The sequence below is a fragment of the Ambystoma mexicanum genome, chromosome 6p (assembly GCF_040938575.1).
Source record: "Ambystoma mexicanum isolate Mex_15411 chromosome 6p, UKY_AmexF1_1, whole genome shotgun sequence".
Lineage (NCBI taxonomy): Eukaryota > Metazoa > Chordata > Amphibia > Caudata > Ambystomatidae > Ambystoma > Ambystoma mexicanum.
The window spans coordinates 30388519-30408665 of record NC_090935.1 but is presented as its reverse complement, the minus strand read 5'-3'; the positions used below and the strand labels follow the sequence as shown (position 1 = coordinate 30408665).

General features: G+C 55.4%; 11 non-coding genes across 11 annotated transcripts; all 11 read right to left on the bottom strand.

Annotated features, from left to right (window-relative positions):
- Positions 1-390: 390 nt before the first annotated feature.
- LOC138512890 (U6 spliceosomal RNA) lies at positions 391-497 on the bottom strand. Its single transcript, XR_011281597.1, has one exon. It is a non-coding gene; the product is annotated as a U6 spliceosomal RNA (small nuclear RNA).
- A 1748-nt stretch (positions 498-2245) lies between these two features.
- On the bottom strand, positions 2246-2352 carry LOC138512889 (U6 spliceosomal RNA). The gene has a single exon (XR_011281596.1). It is a non-coding gene; the product is annotated as a U6 spliceosomal RNA (small nuclear RNA).
- Positions 2353-4102: 1750 nt separating this feature from the next.
- LOC138512887 (U6 spliceosomal RNA) lies at positions 4103-4209 on the bottom strand. Its single transcript, XR_011281595.1, has one exon. It is a non-coding gene; the product is annotated as a U6 spliceosomal RNA (small nuclear RNA).
- A 1743-nt stretch (positions 4210-5952) lies between these two features.
- LOC138512886 (U6 spliceosomal RNA) lies at positions 5953-6059 on the bottom strand. The gene has a single exon (XR_011281594.1). It is a non-coding gene; the product is annotated as a U6 spliceosomal RNA (small nuclear RNA).
- A 1748-nt stretch (positions 6060-7807) lies between these two features.
- LOC138512885 (U6 spliceosomal RNA) lies at positions 7808-7914 on the bottom strand. Its single transcript, XR_011281593.1, has one exon. It is a non-coding gene; the product is annotated as a U6 spliceosomal RNA (small nuclear RNA).
- Positions 7915-9663: 1749 nt separating this feature from the next.
- Positions 9664-9770, bottom strand: LOC138512884 (U6 spliceosomal RNA). The gene has a single exon (XR_011281592.1). It is a non-coding gene; the product is annotated as a U6 spliceosomal RNA (small nuclear RNA).
- Positions 9771-11518: 1748 nt separating this feature from the next.
- LOC138512883 (U6 spliceosomal RNA) lies at positions 11519-11625 on the bottom strand. The gene has a single exon (XR_011281591.1). It is a non-coding gene; the product is annotated as a U6 spliceosomal RNA (small nuclear RNA).
- A 1750-nt stretch (positions 11626-13375) lies between these two features.
- LOC138512882 (U6 spliceosomal RNA) lies at positions 13376-13482 on the bottom strand. Its single transcript, XR_011281590.1, has one exon. It is a non-coding gene; the product is annotated as a U6 spliceosomal RNA (small nuclear RNA).
- Positions 13483-15217: 1735 nt separating this feature from the next.
- On the bottom strand, positions 15218-15324 carry LOC138512881 (U6 spliceosomal RNA). The gene has a single exon (XR_011281589.1). It is a non-coding gene; the product is annotated as a U6 spliceosomal RNA (small nuclear RNA).
- Positions 15325-17072: 1748 nt separating this feature from the next.
- Positions 17073-17179, bottom strand: LOC138512880 (U6 spliceosomal RNA). Its single transcript, XR_011281588.1, has one exon. It is a non-coding gene; the product is annotated as a U6 spliceosomal RNA (small nuclear RNA).
- Positions 17180-18922: 1743 nt separating this feature from the next.
- LOC138512879 (U6 spliceosomal RNA) lies at positions 18923-19029 on the bottom strand. Its single transcript, XR_011281587.1, has one exon. It is a non-coding gene; the product is annotated as a U6 spliceosomal RNA (small nuclear RNA).
- Between the last annotated feature and the right edge of the window lie 1118 nt (positions 19030-20147).

Genomic DNA, 20147 nt, shown 5'->3' with positions numbered 1-20147 from the left:
CTGCTGCCTTTCAGACCCTGCCACCCCTCGCTTGCTTTAAAGGAGCAGTTGGCGAATGACACTGAGCAAAGAATGCACAAGTGGGTAAAGAGATCACACACCTAGAGGCAGCCAGCTCTCATGAAGAGTAGGGCCTAGAAGCAGTGAAGCTTGAGGGGCTGTGCGCTCTTTGCCATGAGCCCCTAGAGGCGGGTCATATAGAAAGCGCTATATAGAAATGAGCAGCCAGCAGAGGACAAGGCAGCCGCTCTCGGTGCAGCACAGCACAGAGAGGATCAAGAGAAACGGGAAGGGCTTCCGCGGCAGCGAGCAAGCACAAGACGAGCACGGGAGCGGGGCCCCTTTTATTCTGTCAATAAAAGGTATTTCTCTCCTGGCACGCACGTGTCTAAAAATATGGAACGCTTCACGAATTTGCGTGTCATCCTTGCGCAGGGGCCATGCTAATCTTCTCTGTATCGTTCCAATTTTAGTATATGTGCTGCCGAAGCGAGCACACACTTGGGGCTGAACTGGCCAGTGTATAAAAGCCAGCGCATCGGCTGCCTTTTGACCTAGGTTGACTTGTTATGCTCTAACTTTGGCAAGAAACTGTTTGGTTCTGGGGCCGGTATGGAACCAAGAGGCAAAGACCAACGACCCAAGCTTCCTCGCTGCTGGTTTGGCCCAAAAGGAAAGGTTCCGTGTGCTTGGCTATTGCAATGCAGGAAGAAAGGATCATGGTCCAGGCTGCATGCAAAGTGGCACCTCCCGTCATAATGCCTGGGTGATGGGTGCTGTGTGCCTGGACGCATCACAATAGTCCCACAAGCCAGAGAAAAGCCAGAGGGCCTGTGAGGGTTTGCTTGGGGGGGGCCCTGTTGAGTTCCAGGATAGGCAAGGTGAGGCAGCGGCCTAGTGCGCGGACCCCCGAGAGCCCCGGATTGCTGCTGCCCCCGCCTTCAAGCCAGAGATGCATTTTCAAACCGATGTAAGTTTACGTTTGGCTGCTGGCTTCAGCGACGGTGGCTTCAAAGTCCCGCCGGGTCTGCTTTCCTTTGGTAGGGCCAGGAAGCCTCTTACAACAGGTATTGGCTGCCTGTCGCCTGCTTTTATCAACTGTGCCAGGACGTGAGCCTTGTGTGTTACAAAATCAGGACAGCAGGCATTGCAGCGGCTCCTGCTTCAGAAAGGCACCTTGAAGAACAGCACTAGGAGCTAACGGAGAGCACCAGGGGTATGGGGGCCAGTGGTGCAATGGATAAGGCGCCTGACTAGGAGTCAGAAGGTTGTGGGTTCCACTGCCATCCGGCTGGGCTCCCAACTCTGTGCTTTGTTTCTTTGAATTACATTTAAATTCCCTTGGCCTTCACTGCTCGCAATAGACTTTTGATTTTATGTGGGGCGGGCCCGGTTGCACAGCAAGGAAACACCAGGCGCCATCTTGAAGCACCACCAGTAGGGGTCCCTCCCGACCGCCCCAACAGGCAGCAGATGATTTCTATGCATGTGTGCGTCCAGTCCTTCAATGGGTGGGGGTTGGCTTGTGTTGGACACAGTCCCAGGGCAGCCCTTCACGTCCCTGATCGGCCACGATCGGCCAGAGACCTCTCTATGAGCGCTGCAGGTGAGCCTTCTCGGGACCTCAGCAACTGAGGGGCACATTTCCAAATGAGGGAGACATTTCCAGAAAGCGCACCAGGGAACGGCTCGGCCTCTGCTCCGTGGCCTAACCCAGCCTGGTCCTTCTCCAACCATCTGGGAGCTGTCCAAAAGCCGGTGGGCCTGGCGGAATGGGCTCCCAGCAGGCCCTGGCTGACTGGTGATTTGCATACACACAGAGACACGCACGCACGCACACTCTCTCTCGTGCTATCTGCTGCCTTTCAGATCCTGCCACCCCTCTCTTGCTTTAAAGGAGCAGTTGGCGAATGACACTGAGCAAAGAATGCACAAGTGGGTAAAGAGATCACACACCTAGAGGCAGCCAGCTCTCATGAAGAGTAGGGCCTAGAAGCAGTGAAGCTTGAGGGGCTGTGCGCTCTTTGCCATGAGCCCCTAGAGGCGGGTCATATAGAAAGCGCTATATAGAAATGAGCAGCCAGCAGAGGACAAGGCAGCCGCTCTCGGTGCAGCACAGCACAGAGAGGATCAAGAGAAACGGGAAGGGCTTCCGCGGCAGCGAGCAAGCACAAGACGAGCACGGGAGCGGGGCCCCTTTTATTCTGTCAATAAAAGGTATTTCTCTCCTGGCACGCACGTGTCTAAAAATATGGAACGCTTCACGAATTTGCGTGTCATCCTTGCGCAGGGGCCATGCTAATCTTCTCTGTATCGTTCCAATTTTAGTATATGTGCTGCCGAAGCGAGCACACACTTGGGGCTGAACTGGCCAGTGTATAAAAGCCAGCGCATCGGCTGCCTTTTGACCTAGGTTGACTTGTTATGCTCTAACTTTGGCAAGAAACTGTTTGGTTCTGGGGCCGGTATGGAACCAAGAGGCAAAGACCAACGACCCAAGCTTCCTCGCTGCTGGTTTGGCCCAAAAGGAAAGGTTCCGTGTGCTTGGCTATTGCAATGCAGGAAGAAAGGATCATGGTCCAGGCTGCATGCAAAGTGGCACCTCCCGTCATAATGCCTGGGTGATGGGTGCTGTGTGCCTGGACGCATCACAATAGTCCCACAAGCCAGAGAAAAGCCAGAGGGCCTGTGAGGGTTTGCTTGGGGGGGGCCCTGTTGAGTTCCAGGATAGGCAAGGTGAGGCAGCGGCCTAGTGCGCGGACCCCCGAGAGCCCCGGATTGCTGCTGCCCCCGCCTTCAAGCCAGAGATGCATTTTCAAACCGATGTAAGTTTACGTTTGGCTGCTGGCTTCAGCGACGGTGGCTTCAAAGTCCCGCCGGGTCTGCTTTCCTTTGGTAGGGCCAGGAAGCCTCTTACAACAGGTATTGGCTGCCTGTCGCCTGCTTTTATCAACTGTGCCAGGACGTGAGCCTTGTGTGTTACAAAATCAGGACAGCAGGCATTGCAGCGGCTCCTGCTTCAGAAAGGCACCTTGAAGAACAGCACTAGGAGCTAACGGAGGGCACCAGAGGTATGGGGGCCAGTGGTGCAATGGATAAGGCGCCTGACTATTGAGTCAGAAGGTTGTGGGTTCCACTGCCATCCGGCTGGGCTCCCAACTCTGTGCTTTGTTTCTTTGAATTACATTTAAATTCCCTTGGCCTTCACTGCTCGCAATAGACTTTTGATTTTATGTGGGGCGGGCCCGGTTGCACAGCAAGGAAACACCAGGCGCCATCTCCAAGCACCACCAGCAGGGGGCCCTCCAGACCGCCCCAACAAGCAGCAGATGATTTCTATGCATGTGTGCGTCCTGTCCTTCAATGGGTGGGGGTTGGCTTGTGTTGGACACAGTCCCAGGGCAGCCCTTCACGTCCCTGATCGGCCACGATCGGCCAGAGACCTCTCTGGTGAGCGCCGCAGGCGAGCCTTCTCGGGACCTCAGCAACTGAGGGGCACATTTCCAAATGAGGGAGACATTTCCAGAAAGCGCACCAGGGAACGGCTCAGCCTCTGCTTCGTGGCCTAACCCAGCCTGGTCCTTCTCCAACCATCTGGGAGCTGTCCAAAAGCCGGTGGGCCTGGCGGAATGGGCTCCCAGCAGGCCCTGGCTGACTGCTGATTTGCATACACACAGAGACACGCACGCACGCACACTCTCTCTCGTGCTATCTGCTGCCTTTCAGATCCTGCCACCCCTCTCTTGCTTTAAAGGAGCAGTTGGCGAATGACACTGAGCAAAGAATGCACAAGTGGGTAAAGAGATCACACACCTAGAGGCAGCCAGCTCTCATGAAGAGTAGGGCCTAGAAGCAGTGAAGCTTGAGGGGCTGTGCGCTCTTTGCCATGAGCCCCTAGAGGCGGGTCATATAGAAAGCGCTATATAGAAATGAGCAGCCAGCAGAGGACAAGGCAGCCGCTCTCGGTGCAGCACAGCACAGAGAGGATCAAGAGAAACGGGAAGGGCTTCCGCGGCAGCGAGCAAGCACAAGACGAGCACGGGAGCGGGGCCCCTTTTATTCTGTCAATAAAAGGTATTTCTCTCCTGGCACGCACGTGTCTAAAAATATGGAACGCTTCACGAATTTGCGTGTCATCCTTGCGCAGGGGCCATGCTAATCTTCTCTGTATCGTTCCAATTTTAGTATATGTGCTGCCGAAGCGAGCACACACTTGGGGCTGAACTGGCCAGTGTATAAAAGCCAGCGCATCGGCTGCCTTTTGACCTAGGTTGACTTGTTATGCTCTAACTTTGGCAAGAAACTGTTTGGTTCTGGGGCCGGTATGGAACCAAGAGGCAAAGACCAACGACCCAAGCTTCCTCGCTGCTGGTTTGGCCCAAAAGGAAAGGTTCCGTGTGCTTGGCTATTGCAATGCAGGAAGAAAGGATCATGGTCCAGGCTGCATGCAAAGTGGCACCTCCCGTCATAATGCCTGGGTGATGGGTGCTGTGTGCCTGGACGCATCACAATAGTCCCACAAGCCAGAGAAAAGCCAGAGGGCCTGTGAGGGTTTGCTTGGGGGGGGCCCTGTTGAGTTCCAGGATAGGCAAGGTGAGGCAGCGGCCTAGTGCGCGGACCCCCGAGAGCCCCGGATTGCTGCTGCCCCCGCCTTCAAGCCAGAGATGCATTTTCAAACCGATGTAAGTTTACGTTTGGCTGCTGGCTTCAGCGACGGTGGCTTCAAAGTCCCGCCGGGTCTGCTTTCCTTTGGTAGGGCCAGGAAGCCTCTTACAACAGGTATTGGCTGCCTGTCGCCTGCTTTTATCAACTGTGCCAGGACGTGAGCCTTGTGTGTTACAAAATCAGGACAGCAGGCATTGCAGCGGCTCCTGCTTCAGAAAGGCACCTTGAAGAACAGCACTAGGAGCTAAGGGAGGGCACCAGGGGTATGGGGGCCAGTGGTGCAATGGATAGGAGTCAGAAGGTTGTGGGTTCCACTGCCATCCGGCTGGGCTCCCAACTCTGTGCTTTGTTTCTTTGAATTACATTTAAATTCCCTTGGCCTTCACTGCTCGCAATAGACTTTTGATTTTATGTGGGGCGGGCCCGGTTGCACAGCAAGGAAACACCAGGCGCCATCTCCAAGCACCACCAGCAGGGGTCCCTCCAGACCGCCCCAACAAGCAGTAGATGATTTCTATGCATGTGTGCGTCCTGTCCTTCAATGGGTGGGGGTTGGCTTGTGTTGGACACAGTCCCAGGGCAGCCCTTCACGTCCCTGATCGGCCACGATCGGCCAGAGACCTCTCTGTGAGCGCCGCAGGTGAGCCTTCTCGGGACCTCAGCAACTGAGGGGCACATTTCCAAATGAGGGAGACATTTCCAGAAAGCGCACCAGGGAACGGCTCGGCCTCTGCTCCGTGGCCTAACCCAGCCTGGTCCTTCTCCAACCATCTGGGAGCTGTCCAAAAGCCGGTGGGCCTGGCGGAATGGGCTCCCAGCAGGCCCTGGCTGACTGATGATTTGCATACACACAGACACACGCACGCACGCACGCACGCACACTCTCTCTCGTGCTATCTGCTGCCTTTCAGACCCTGCCACCCCTCTCTTGCTTTAAAGGAGCAGTTGGCGAATGACACTGAGCAAAGAATGCACAAGTGGGTAAAGAGATCACACACCTAGAGGCAGCCAGCTCTCATGAAGAGTAGGGCCTAGAAGCAGTGAAGCTTGAGGGGCTGTGCGCTCTTTGCCATGAGCCCCTAGAGGCGGGTCATATAGAAAGCGCTATATAGAAATGAGCAGCCAGCAGAGGACAAGGCAGCCGCTCTCGGTGCAGCACAGCACAGAGAGGATCAAGAGAAACGGGAAGGGCTTCCGCGGCAGCGAGCAAGCACAAGACGAGCACGGGAGCGGGGCCCCTTTTATTCTGTCAATAAAAGGTATTTCTCTCCTGGCACGCACGTGTCTAAAAATATGGAACGCTTCACGAATTTGCGTGTCATCCTTGCGCAGGGGCCATGCTAATCTTCTCTGTATCGTTCCAATTTTAGTATATGTGCTGCCGAAGCGAGCACACACTTGGGGCTGAACTGGCCAGTGTATAAAAGCCAGCGCATCGGCTGCCTTTTGACCTAGGTTGACTTGTTATGCTCTAACTTTGGCAAGAAACTGTTTGGTTCTGGGGCCGGTATGGAACCAAGAGGCAAAGACCAACGACCCAAGCTTCCTCGCTGCTGGTTTGGCCCAAAAGGAAAGGTTCCGTGTGCTTGGCTATTGCAATGCAGGAAGAAAGGATCATGGTCCAGGCTGCATGCAAAGTGGCACCTCCCGTCATAATGCCTGGGTGATGGGTGCTGTGTGCCTGGACGCATCACAATAGTCCCACAAGCCAGAGAAAAGCCAGAGGGCCTGTGAGGGTTTGCTTGGGGGGGGCCCTGTTGAGTTCCAGGATAGGCAAGGTGAGGCAGCGGCCTAGTGCGCGGACCCCCGAGAGCCCCGGATTGCTGCTGCCCCCGCCTTCAAGCCAGAGATGCATTTTCAAACCGATGTAAGTTTACGTTTGGCTGCTGGCTTCAGCGACGGTGGCTTCAAAGTCCCGCCGGGTCTGCTTTCCTTTGGTAGGGCCAGGAAGCCTCTTACAACAGGTATTGGCTGCCTGTCGCCTGCTTTTATCAACTGTGCCAGGACGTGAGCCTTGTGTGTTACAAAATCAGGACAGCAGGCATTGCAGCGGCTCCTGCTTCAGAAAGGCACCTTGAAGAACAGCACTAGGAGCTAACGGAGAGCACCAGGGGTATGGGGGCCAGTGGTGCAATGGATAAGGCGCCTGACTAGGAGTCAGAAGGTTGTGGGTTCCACTGCCATCCGGCTGGGCTCCCAACTCTGTGCTTTGTTTCTTTGAATTACATTTAAATTCCCTTGGCCTTCACTGCTCGCAATAGACTTTTGATTTTATGTGGGGCGGGCCCGGTTGCACAGCAAGGAAACACCAGGCGCCATCTTGAAGCACCACCAGTAGGGGTCCCTCCCGACCGCCCCAACAGGCAGCAGATGATTTCTATGCATGTGTGCGTCCAGTCCTTCAATGGGTGGGGGTTGGCTTGTGTTGGACACAGTCCCAGGGCAGCCCTTCACGTCCCTGATCGGCCACGATCGGCCAGAGACCTCTCTATGAGCGCTGCAGGTGAGCCTTCTCGGGACCTCAGCAACTGAGGGGCACATTTCCAAATGAGGGAGACATTTCCAGAAAGCGCACCAGGGAACGGCTCGGCCTCTGCTCCGTGGCCTAACCCAGCCTGGTCCTTCTCCAACCATCTGGGAGCTGTCCAAAAGCCGGTGGGCCTGGCGGAATGGGCTCCCAGCAGGCCCTGGCTGACTGGTGATTTGCATACACACAGAGACACGCACGCACGCACACTCTCTCTCGTGCTATCTGCTGCCTTTCAGATCCTGCCACCCCTCTCTTGCTTTAAAGGAGCAGTTGGCGAATGACACTGAGCAAAGAATGCACAAGTGGGTAAAGAGATCACACACCTAGAGGCAGCCAGCTCTCATGAAGAGTAGGGCCTAGAAGCAGTGAAGCTTGAGGGGCTGTGCGCTCTTTGCCATGAGCCCCTAGAGGCGGGTCATATAGAAAGCGCTATATAGAAATGAGCAGCCAGCAGAGGACAAGGCAGCCGCTCTCGGTGCAGCACAGCACAGAGAGGATCAAGAGAAACGGGAAGGGCTTCCGCGGCAGCGAGCAAGCACAAGACCAGCACGGGAGCGGGGCCCCTTTTATTCTGTCAATAAAAGGTATTTCTCTCCTGGCACGCACGTGTCTAAAAATATGGAACGCTTCACGAATTTGCGTGTCATCCTTGCGCAGGGGCCATGCTAATCTTCTCTGTATCGTTCCAATTTTAGTATATGTGCTGCCGAAGCGAGCACACACTTGGGGCTGAACTGGCCAGTGTATAAAAGCCAGCGCATCGGCTGCCTTTTGACCTAGGTTGACTTGTTATGCTCTAACTTTGGCAAGAAACTGTTTGGTTCTGGGGCCGGTATGGAACCAAGAGGCAAAGACCAACGACCCAAGCTTCCTCGCTGCTGGTTTGGCCCAAAAGGAAAGGTTCCGTGTGCTTGGCTATTGCAATGCAGGAAGAAAGGATCATGGTCCAGGCTGCATGCAAAGTGGCACCTCCCGTCATAATGCCTGGGTGATGGGTGCTGTGTGCCTGGACGCATCACAATAGTCCCACAAGCCAGAGAAAAGCCAGAGGGCCTGTGAGGGTTTGCTTGGGGGGGGCCCTGTTGAGTTCCAGGATAGGCAAGGTGAGGCAGCGGCCTAGTGCGCGGACCCCCGAGAGCCCCGGATTGCTGCTGCCCCCGCCTTCAAGCCAGAGATGCATTTTCAAACCGATGTAAGTTTACGTTTGGCTGCTGGCTTCAGCGACGGTGGCTTCAAAGTCCCGCCGGGTCTGCTTTCCTTTGGTAGGGCCAGGAAGCCTCTTACAACAGGTATTGGCTGCCTGTCGCCTGCTTTTATCAACTGTGCCAGGACGTGAGCCTTGTGTGTTACAAAATCAGGACAGCAGGCATTGCAGCGGCTCCTGCTTCAGAAAGGCACCTTGAAGAACAGCACTAGGAGCTAACGGAGGGCACCAGAGGTATGGGGGCCAGTGGTGCAATGGATAAGGCGCCTGACTATTGAGTCAGAAGGTTGTGGGTTCCACTGCCATCCGGCTGGGCTCCCAACTCTGTGCTTTGTTTCTTTGAATTACATTTAAATTCCCTTGGCCTTCACTGCTCGCAATAGACTTTTGATTTTATGTGGGGCGGGCCCGGTTGCACAGCAAGGAAACACCAGGCGCCATCTTGAAGCACCACCAGTAGGGGTCCCTCCCGACCGCCCCAACAGGCAGCAGATGATTTCTATGCATGTGTGCGTCCAGTCCTTCAATGGGTGGGGGTTGGCTTGTGTTGGACACAGTCCCAGGGCAGCCCTTCACGTCCCTGATCGGCCACGATCGGCCAGAGACCTCTCTATGAGCGCTGCAGGTGAGCCTTCTCGGGACCTCAGCAACTGAGGGGCACATTTCCAAATGAGGGAGACATTTCCAGAAAGCGCACCAGGGAACGGCTCGGCCTCTGCTCCGTGGCCTAACCCAGCCTGGTCCTTCTCCAACCATCTGGGAGCTGTCCAAAAGCCGGTGGGCCTGGCGGAATGGGCTCCCAGCAGGCCCTGGCTGACTGGTGATTTGCATACACACAGAGACACGCACGCACGCACACTCTCTCTCGTGCTATCTGCTGCCTTTCAGATCCTGCCACCCCTCTCTTGCTTTAAAGGAGCAGTTGGCGAATGACACTGAGCAAAGAATGCACAAGTGGGTAAAGAGATCACACACCTAGAGGCAGCCAGCTCTCATGAAGAGTAGGGCCTAGAAGCAGTGAAGCTTGAGGGGCTGTGCGCTCTTTGCCATGAGCCCCTAGAGGCGGGTCATATAGAAAGCGCTATATAGAAATGAGCAGCCAGCAGAGGACAAGGCAGCCGCTCTCGGTGCAGCACAGCACAGAGAGGATCAAGAGAAACGGGAAGGGCTTCCGCGGCAGCGAGCAAGCACAAGACCAGCACGGGAGCGGGGCCCCTTTTATTCTGTCAATAAAAGGTATTTCTCTCCTGGCACGCACGTGTCTAAAAATATGGAACGCTTCACGAATTTGCGTGTCATCCTTGCGCAGGGGCCATGCTAATCTTCTCTGTATCGTTCCAATTTTAGTATATGTGCTGCCGAAGCGAGCACACACTTGGGGCTGAACTGGCCAGTGTATAAAAGCCAGCGCATCGGCTGCCTTTTGACCTAGGTTGACTTGTTATGCTCTAACTTTGGCAAGAAACTGTTTGGTTCTGGGGCCGGTATGGAACCAAGAGGCAAAGACCAACGACCCAAGCTTCCTCGCTGCTGGTTTGGCCCAAAAGGAAAGGTTCCGTGTGCTTGGCTATTGCAATGCAGGAAGAAAGGATCATGGTCCAGGCTGCATGCAAAGTGGCACCTCCCGTCATAATGCCTGGGTGATGGGTGCTGTGTGCCTGGACGCATCACAATAGTCCCACAAGCCAGAGAAAAGCCAGAGGGCCTGTGAGGGTTTGCTTGGGGGGGGCCCTGTTGAGTTCCAGGATAGGCAAGGTGAGGCAGCGGCCTAGTGCGCGGACCCCCGAGAGCCCCGGATTGCTGCTGCCCCCGCCTTCAAGCCAGAGATGCATTTTCAAACCGATGTAAGTTTACGTTTGGCTGCTGGCTTCAGCGACGGTGGCTTCAAAGTCCCGCCGGGTCTGCTTTCCTTTGGTAGGGCCAGGAAGCCTCTTACAACAGGTATTGGCTGCCTGTCGCCTGCTTTTATCAACTGTGCCAGGACGTGAGCCTTGTGTGTTACAAAATCAGGACAGCAGGCATTGCAGCGGCTCCTGCTTCAGAAAGGCACCTTGAAGAACAGCACTAGGAGCTAACGGAGAGCACCAGGGGTATGGGGGCCAGTGGTGCAATGGATAAGGCGCCTGACTAGGAGTCAGAAGGTTGTGGGTTCCACTGCCATCCGGCTGGGCTCCCAACTCTGTGCTTTGTTTCTTTGAATTACATTTAAATTCCCTTGGCCTTCACTGCTCGCAATAGACTTTTGATTTTATGTGGGGCGGGCCCGGTTGCACAGCAAGGAAACACCAGGCGCCATCTTGAAGCACCACCAGTAGGGGTCCCTCCCGACCGCCCCAACAGGCAGCAGATGATTTCTATGCATGTGTGCGTCCAGTCCTTCAATGGGTGGGGGTTGGCTTGTGTTGGACACAGTCCCAGGGCAGCCCTTCACGTCCCTGATCGGCCACGATCGGCCAGAGACCTCTCTATGAGCGCTGCAGGTGAGCCTTCTCGGGACCTCAGCAACTGAGGGGCACATTTCCAAATGAGGGAGACATTTCCAGAAAGCGCACCAGGGAACGGCTCGGCCTCTGCTCCGTGGCCTAACCCAGCCTGGTCCTTCTCCAACCATCTGGGAGCTGTCCAAAAGCCGGTGGGCCTGGCGGAATGGGCTCCCAGCAGGCCCTGGCTGACTGGTGATTTGCATACACACAGAGACACGCACGCACGCACACTCTCTCTCGTGCTATCTGCTGCCTTTCAGATCCTGCCACCCCTCTCTTGCTTTAAAGGAGCAGTTGGCGAATGACACTGAGCAAAGAATGCACAAGTGGGTAAAGAGATCACACACCTAGAGGCAGCCAGCTCTCATGAAGAGTAGGGCCTAGAAGCAGTGAAGCTTGAGGGGCTGTGCGCTCTTTGCCATGAGCCCCTAGAGGCGGGTCATATAGAAAGCGCTATATAGAAATGAGCAGCCAGCAGAGGACAAGGCAGCCGCTCTCGGTGCAGCACAGCACAGAGAGGATCAAGAGAAACGGGAAGGGCTTCCGCGGCAGCGAGCAAGCACAAGACCAGCACGGGAGCGGGGCCCCTTTTATTCTGTCAATAAAAGGTATTTCTCTCCTGGCACGCACGTGTCTAAAAATATGGAACGCTTCACGAATTTGCGTGTCATCCTTGCGCAGGGGCCATGCTAATCTTCTCTGTATCGTTCCAATTTTAGTATATGTGCTGCCGAAGCGAGCACACACTTGGGGCTGAACTGGCCAGTGTATAAAAGCCAGCGCATCGGCTGCCTTTTGACCTAGGTTGACTTGTTATGCTCTAACTTTGGCAAGAAACTGTTTGGTTCTGGGGCCGGTATGGAACCAAGAGGCAAAGACCAACGACCCAAGCTTCCTCGCTGCTGGTTTGGCCCAAAAGGAAAGGTTCCGTGTGCTTGGCTATTGCAATGCAGGAAGAAAGGATCATGGTCCAGGCTGCATGCAAAGTGGCACCTCCCGTCATAATGCCTGGGTGATGGGTGCTGTGTGCCTGGACGCATCACAATAGTCCCACAAGCCAGAGAAAAGCCAGAGGGCCTGTGAGGGTTTGCTTGGGGGGGGCCCTGTTGAGTTCCAGGATAGGCAAGGTGAGGCAGCGGCCTAGTGCGCGGACCCCCGAGAGCCCCGGATTGCTGCTGCCCCCGCCTTCAAGCCAGAGATGCATTTTCAAACCGATGTAAGTTTACGTTTGGCTGCTGGCTTCAGCGACGGTGGCTTCAAAGTCCCGCCGGGTCTGCTTTCCTTTGGTAGGGCCAGGAAGCCTCTTACAACAGGTATTGGCTGCCTGTCGCCTGCTTTTATCAACTGTGCCAGGACGTGAGCCTTGTGTGTTACAAAATCAGGACAGCAGGCATTGCAGCGGCTCCTGCTTCAGAAAGGCACCTTGAAGAACAGCACTAGGAGCTAACGGAGGGCACCAGAGGTATGGGGGCCAGTGGTGCAATGGATAAGGCGCCTGACTATTGAGTCAGAAGGTTGTGGGTTCCACTGCCATCCGGCTGGGCTCCCAACTCTGTGCTTTGTTTCTTTGAATTACATTTAAATTCCCTTGGCCTTCACTGCTCGCAATAGACTTTTGATTTTATGTGGGGCGGGCCCGGTTGCACAGCAAGGAAACACCAGGCGCCATCTCCAAGCACCACCAGCAGGGGGCCCTCCAGACCGCCCCAACAAGCAGCAGATGATTTCTATGCATGTGTGCGTCCTGTCCTTCAATGGGTGGGGGTTGGCTTGTGTTGGACACAGTCCCAGGGCAGCCCTTCACGTCCCTGATCGGCCACGATCGGCCAGAGACCTCTCTGGTGAGCGCCGCAGGCGAGCCTTCTCGGGACCTCAGCAACTGAGGGGCACATTTCCAAATGAGGGAGACATTTCCAGAAAGCGCACCAGGGAACGGCTCAGCCTCTGCTTCGTGGCCTAACCCAGCCTGGTCCTTCTCCAACCATCTGGGAGCTGTCCAAAAGCCGGTGGGCCTGGCGGAATGGGCTCCCAGCAGGCCCTGGCTGACTGCTGATTTGCATACACACAGACACACGCACGCACGCACACTCTCTCTCGTGCTGTCTGCTGCCTTTCAGACCCTGCCACCCCTCGCTTGCTTTAAAGGAGCAGTTGGCGAATGACACTGAGCAAAGAATGCACAAGTGGGTAAAGAGATCACACACCTAGAGGCAGCCAGCTCTCATGAAGAGTAGGGCCTAGAAGCAGTGAAGCTTGAGGGGCTGTGCGCTCTTTGCCATGAGCCCCTAGAGGCGGGTCATATAGAAAGCGCTATATAGAAATGAGCAGCCAGCAGAGGACAAGGCAGCCGCTCTCGGTGCAGCACAGCACAGAGAGGATCAAGAGAAACGGGAAGGGCTTCCGCGGCAGCGAGCAAGCACAAGACGAGCACGGGAGCGGGGCCCCTTTTATTCTGTCAATAAAAGGTATTTCTCTCCTGGCACGCACGTGTCTAAAAATATGGAACGCTTCACGAATTTGCGTGTCATCCTTGCGCAGGGGCCATGCTAATCTTCTCTGTATCGTTCCAATTTTAGTATATGTGCTGCCGAAGCGAGCACACACTTGGGGCTGAACTGGCCAGTGTATAAAAGCCAGCGCATCGGCTGCCTTTTGACCTAGGTTGACTTGTTATGCTCTAACTTTGGCAAGAAACTGTTTGGTTCTGGGGCCGGTATGGAACCAAGAGGCAAAGACCAACGACCCAAGCTTCCTCGCTGCTGGTTTGGCCCAAAAGGAAAGGTTCCGTGTGCTTGGCTATTGCAATGCAGGAAGAAAGGATCATGGTCCAGGCTGCATGCAAAGTGGCACCTCCCGTCATAATGCCTGGGTGATGGGTGCTGTGTGCCTGGACGCATCACAATAGTCCCACAAGCCAGAGAAAAGCCAGAGGGCCTGTGAGGGTTTGCTTGGGGGGGGCCCTGTTGAGTTCCAGGATAGGCAAGGTGAGGCAGCGGCCTAGTGCGCGGACCCCCGAGAGCCCCGGATTGCTGCTGCCCCCGCCTTCAAGCCAGAGATGCATTTTCAAACCGATGTAAGTTTACGTTTGGCTGCTGGCTTCAGCGACGGTGGCTTCAAAGTCCCGCCGGGTCTGCTTTCCTTTGGTAGGGCCAGGAAGCCTCTTACAACAGGTATTGGCTGCCTGTCGCCTGCTTTTATCAACTGTGCCAGGACGTGAGCCTTGTGTGTTACAAAATCAGGACAGCAGGCATTGCAGCGGCTCCTGCTTCAGAAAGGCACCTTGAAGAACAGCACTAGGAGCTAAGGGAGGGCACCAGGGGTATGGGGGCCAGTGGTGCAATGGATAGGAGTCAGAAGGTTGTGGGTTCCACTGCCATCCGGCTGGGCTCCCAACTCTGTGCTTTGTTTCTTTGAATTACATTTAAATTCCCTTGGCCTTCACTGCTCGCAATAGACTTTTGATTTTATGTGGGGCGGGCCCGGTTGCACAGCAAGGAAACACCAGGCGCCATCTCCAAGCACCACCAGCAGGGGTCCCTCCAGACCGCCCCAACAAGCAGTAGATGATTTCTATGCATGTGTGCGTCCTGTCCTTCAATGGGTGGGGGTTGGCTTGTGTTGGACACAGTCCCAGGGCAGCCCTTCACGTCCCTGATCGGCCACGATCGGCCAGAGACCTCTCTGTGAGCGCCGCAGGTGAGCCTTCTCGGGACCTCAGCAACTGAGGGGCACATTTCCAAATGAGGGAGACATTTCCAGAAAGCGCACCAGGGAACGGCTCGGCCTCTGCTCCGTGGCCTAACCCAGCCTGGTCCTTCTCCAACCATCTGGGAGCTGTCCAAAAGCCGGTGGGCCTGGCGGAATGGGCTCCCAGCAGGCCCTGGCTGACTGGTGATTTGCATACACACAGACACACGCACGCACGCACACTCTCTCTCGTGCTATCTGCTGCCTTTCAGACCCTGCCACCCCTCTCTTGCTTTAAAGGAGCAGTTGGCGAATGACACTGAGCAAAGAATGCACAAGTGGGTAAAGAGATCACACACCTAGAGGCAGCCAGCTCTCATGAAGAGTAGGGCCTAGAAGCAGTGAAGCTTGAGGGGCTGTGCGCTCTTTGCCATGAGCCCCTAGAGGCGGGTCATATAGAAAGCGCTATATAGAAATGAGCAGCCAGCAGAGGACAAGGCAGCCGCTCTCGGTGCAGCACAGCACAGAGAGGATCAAGAGAAACGGGAAGGGCTTCCGCGGCAGCGAGCAAGCACAAGACGAGCACGGGAGCGGGGCCCCTTTTATTCTGTCAATAAAAGGTATTTCTCTCCTGGCACGCACGTGTCTAAAAATATGGAACGCTTCACGAATTTGCGTGTCATCCTTGCGCAGGGGCCATGCTAATCTTCTCTGTATCGTTCCAATTTTAGTATATGTGCTGCCGAAGCGAGCACACACTTGGGGCTGAACTGGCCAGTGTATAAAAGCCAGCGCATCGGCTGCCTTTTGACCTAGGTTGACTTGTTATGCTCTAACTTTGGCAAGAAACTGTTTGGTTCTGGGGCCGGTATGGAACCAAGAGGCAAAGACCAACGACCCAAGCTTCCTCGCTGCTGGTTTGGCCCAAAAGGAAAGGTTCCGTGTGCTTGGCTATTGCAATGCAGGAAGAAAGGATCATGGTCCAGGCTGCATGCAAAGTGGCACCTCCCGTCATAATGCCTGGGTGATGGGTGCTGTGTGCCTGGACGCATCACAATAGTCCCACAAGCCAGAGAAAAGCCAGAGGGCCTGTGAGGGTTTGCTTGGGGGGGGCCCTGTTGAGTTCCAGGATAGGCAAGGTGAGGCAGCGGCCTAGTGCGCGGACCCCCGAGAGCCCCGGATTGCTGCTGCCCCCGCCTTCAAGCCAGAGATGCATTTTCAAACCGATGTAAGTTTACGTTTGGCTGCTGGCTTCAGCGACGGTGGCTTCAAAGTCCCGCCGGGTCTGCTTTCCTTTGGTAGGGCCAGGAAGCCTCTTACAACAGGTATTGGCTGCCTGTCGCCTGCTTTTATCAACTGTGCCAGGACGTGAGCCTTGTGTGTTACAAAATCAGGACAGCAGGCATTGCAGCGGCTCCTGCTTCAGAAAGGCACCTTGAAGAACAGCACTAGGAGCTAACGGAGAGCACCAGGGGTATGGGGGCCAGTGGTGCAATGGATAAGGCGCCTGACTAGGAGTCAGAAGGTTGTGGGTTCCACTGCCATCCGGCTGGGCTCCCAACTCTGTGCTTTGTTTCTTTGAATTACATTTAAATTCCCTTGGCCTTCACTGCTCGCAATAGACTTTTGATTTTATGTGGGGCGGGCCCGGTTGCACAGCAAGGAAACACCAGGCGCCATCTTGAAGCACCACCAGTAGGGGTCCCTCCCGACCGCCCCAACAGGCAGCAGATGATTTCTATGCATGTGTGCGTCCAGTCCTTCAATGGGTGGGGGTTGGCTTGTGTTGGACACAGTCCCAGGGCAGCCCTTCACGTCCCTGATCGGCCACGATCGGCCAGAGACCTCTCTATGAGCGCTGCAGGTGAGCCTTCTCGGGACCTCAGCAACTGAGGGGCACATTTCCAAATGAGGGAGACATTTCCAGAAAGCGCACCAGGGAACGGCTCAGCCTCTGCTTCGTGGCCTAACCCAGCCTGGTCCTTCTCCAACCATCTGGGAGCTGTCCAAAAGCCGGTGGGCCTGGCGGAATGGGCTCCCAGCAGGCCCTGGCTGACTGCTGATTTGCATACACACAGACACACGCACGCACGCACACTCTCTCTCGTGCTGTCTGCTGCCTTTCAGACCCTGCCACCCCTCGCTTGCTTTAAAGGAGCAGTTGGCGAATGACACTGAGCAAAGAATGCACAAGTGGGTAAAGAGATCACACACCTAGAGGCAGCCAGCTCTCATGAAGAGTAGGGCCTAGAAGCAGTGAAGCTTGAGGGGCTGTGCGCTCTTTGCCATGAGCCCCTAGAGGCGGGTCATATAGAAAGCGCTATATAGAAATGAGCAGCCAGCAGAGGACAAGGCAGCCGCTCTCGGTGCAGCACAGCACAGAGAGGATCAAGAGAAACGGGAAGGGCTTCCGCGGCAGCGAGCAAGCACAAGACGAGCACGGGAGCGGGGCCCCTTTTATTCTGTCAATAAAAGGTATTTCTCTCCTGGCACGCACGTGTCTAAAAATATGGAACGCTTCACGAATTTGCGTGTCATCCTTGCGCAGGGGCCATGCTAATCTTCTCTGTATCGTTCCAATTTTAGTATATGTGCTGCCGAAGCGAGCACACACTTGGGGCTGAACTGGCCAGTGTATAAAAGCCAGCGCATCGGCTGCCTTTTGACCTAGGTTGACTTGTTATGCTCTAACTTTGGCAAGAAACTGTTTGGTTCTGGGGCCGGTATGGAACCAAGAGGCAAAGACCAACGACCCAAGCTTCCTCGCTGCTGGTTTGGCCCAAAAGGAAAGGTTCCGTGTGCTTGGCTATTGCAATGCAGGAAGAAAGGATCATGGTCCAGGCTGCATGCAAAGTGGCACCTCCCGTCATAATGCCTGGGTGATGGGTGCTGTGTGCCTGGACGCATCACAATAGTCCCACAAGCCAGAGAAAAGCCAGAGGGCCTGTGAGGGTTTGCTTGGGGGGGGCCCTGTTGAGTTCCAGGATAGGCAAGGTGAGGCAGCGGCCTAGTGCGCGGACCCCCGAGAGCCCCGGATTGCTGCTGCCCCCGCCTTCAAGCCAGAGATGCATTTTCAAACCGATGTAAGTTTACGTTTGGCTGCTGGCTTCAGCGACGGTGGCTTCAAAGTCCCGCCGGGTCTGCTTTCCTTTGGTAGGGCCAGGAAGCCTCTTACAACAGGTATTGGCTGCCTGTCGCCTGCTTTTATCAACTGTGCCAGGACGTGAGCCTTGTGTGTTACAAAATCAGGACAGCAGGCATTGCAGCGGCTCCTGCTTCAGAAAGGCACCTTGAAGAACAGCACTAGGAGCTAAGGGAGGGCACCAGGGGTATGGGGGCCAGTGGTGCAATGGATAGGAGTCAGAAGGTTGTGGGTTCCACTGCCATCCGGCTGGGCTCCCAACTCTGTGCTTTGTTTCTTTGAATTACATTTAAATTCCCTTGGCCTTCACTGCTCGCAATAGACTTTTGATTTTATGTGGGGCGGGCCCGGTTGCACAGCAAGGAAACACCAGGCGCCATCTCCAAGCACCACCAGCAGGGGTCCCTCCAGACCGCCCCAACAAGCAGTAGATGATTTCTATGCATGTGTGCGTCCTGTCCTTCAATGGGTGGGGGTTGGCTTGTGTTGGACACAGTCCCAGGGCAGCCCTTCACGTCCCTGATCGGCCACGATCGGCCAGAGACCTCTCTGTGAGCGCCGCAGGTGAGCCTTCTCGGGACCTCAGCAACTGAGGGGCACATTTCCAAATGAGGGAGACATTTCCAGAAAGCGCACCAGGGAACGGCTCGGCCTCTGCTCCGTGGCCTAACCCAGCCTGGTCCTTCTCCAACCATCTGGGAGCTGTCCAAAAGCCGGTGGGCCTGGCGGAATGGGCTCCCAGCAGGCCCTGGCTGACTGATGATTTGCATACACACAGACACACGCACGCACGCACGCACGCACACTCTCTCTCGTGCTATCTGCTGCCTTTCAGACCCTGCCACCCCTCTCTTGCTTTAAAGGAGCAGTTGGCGAATGACACTGAGCAAAGAATGCACAAGTGGGTAAAGAGATCACACACCTAGAGGCAGCCAGCTCTCATGAAGAGTAGGGCCTAGAAGCAGTGAAGCTTGAGGGGCTGTGCGCTCTTTGCCATGAGCCCCTAGAGGCGGGTCATATAGAAAGCGCTATATAGAAATGAGCAGCCAGCAGAGGACAAGGCAGCCGCTCTCGGTGCAGCACAGCACAGAGAGGATCAAGAGAAACGGGAAGGGCTTCCGCGGCAGCGAGCAAGCACAAGACGAGCACGGGAGCGGGGCCCCTTTTATTCTGTCAATAAAAGGTATTTCTCTCCTGGCACGCACGTGTCTAAAAATATGGAACGCTTCACGAATTTGCGTGTCATCCTTGCGCAGGGGCCATGCTAATCTTCTCTGTATCGTTCCAATTTTAGTATATGTGCTGCCGAAGCGAGCACACACTTGGGGCTGAACTGGCCAGTGTATAAAAGCCAGCGCATCGGCTGCCTTTTGACCTAGGTTGACTTGTTATGCTCTAACTTTGGCAAGAAACTGTTTGGTTCTGGGGCCGGTATGGAACCAAGAGGCAAAGACCAACGACCCAAGCTTCCTCGCTGCTGGTTTGGCCCAAAAGGAAAGGTTCCGTGTGCTTGGCTATTGCAATGCAGGAAGAAAGGATCATGGTCCAGGCTGCATGCAAAGTGGCACCTCCCGTCATAATGCCTGGGTGATGGGTGCTGTGTGCCTGGACGCATCACAATAGTCCCACAAGCCAGAGAAAAGCCAGAGGGCCTGTGAGGGTTTGCTTGGGGGGGGCCCTGTTGAGTTCCAGGATAGGCAAGGTGAGGCAGCGGCCTAGTGCGCGGACCCCCGAGAGCCCCGGATTGCTGCTGCCCCCGCCTTCAAGCCAGAGATGCATTTTCAAACCGATGTAAGTTTACGTTTGGCTGCTGGCTTCAGCGACGGTGGCTTCAAAGTCCCGCCGGGTCTGCTTTCCTTTGGTAGGGCCAGGAAGCCTCTTACAACAGGTATTGGCTGCCTGTCGCCTGCTTTTATCAACTGTGCCAGGACGTGAGCCTTGTGTGTTACAAAATCAGGACAGCAGGCATTGCAGCGGCTCCTGCTTCAGAAAGGCACCTTGAAGAACAGCACTAGGAGCTAACGGAGAGCACCAGGGGTATGGGGGCCAGTGGTGCAATGGATAAGGCGCCTGACTAGGAGTCAGAAGGTTGTGGGTTCCACTGCCATCCGGCTGGGCTCCCAACTCTGTGCTTTGTTTCTTTGAATTACATTTAAATTCCCTTGGCCTTCACTGCTCGCAATAGACTTTTGATTTTATGTGGGGCGGGCCCGGTTGCACAGCAAGGAAACACCAGGCGCCATCTTGAAGCACCACCAGTAGGGGTCCCTCCCGACCGCCCCAACAGGCAGCAGATGATTTCTATGCATGTGTGCGTCCAGTCCTTCAATGGGTGGGGGTTGGCTTGTGTTGGACACAGTCCCAGGGCAGCCCTTCACGTCCCTGATCGGCCACGATCGGCCAGAGACCTCTCTATGAGCGCTGCAGGTGAGCCTT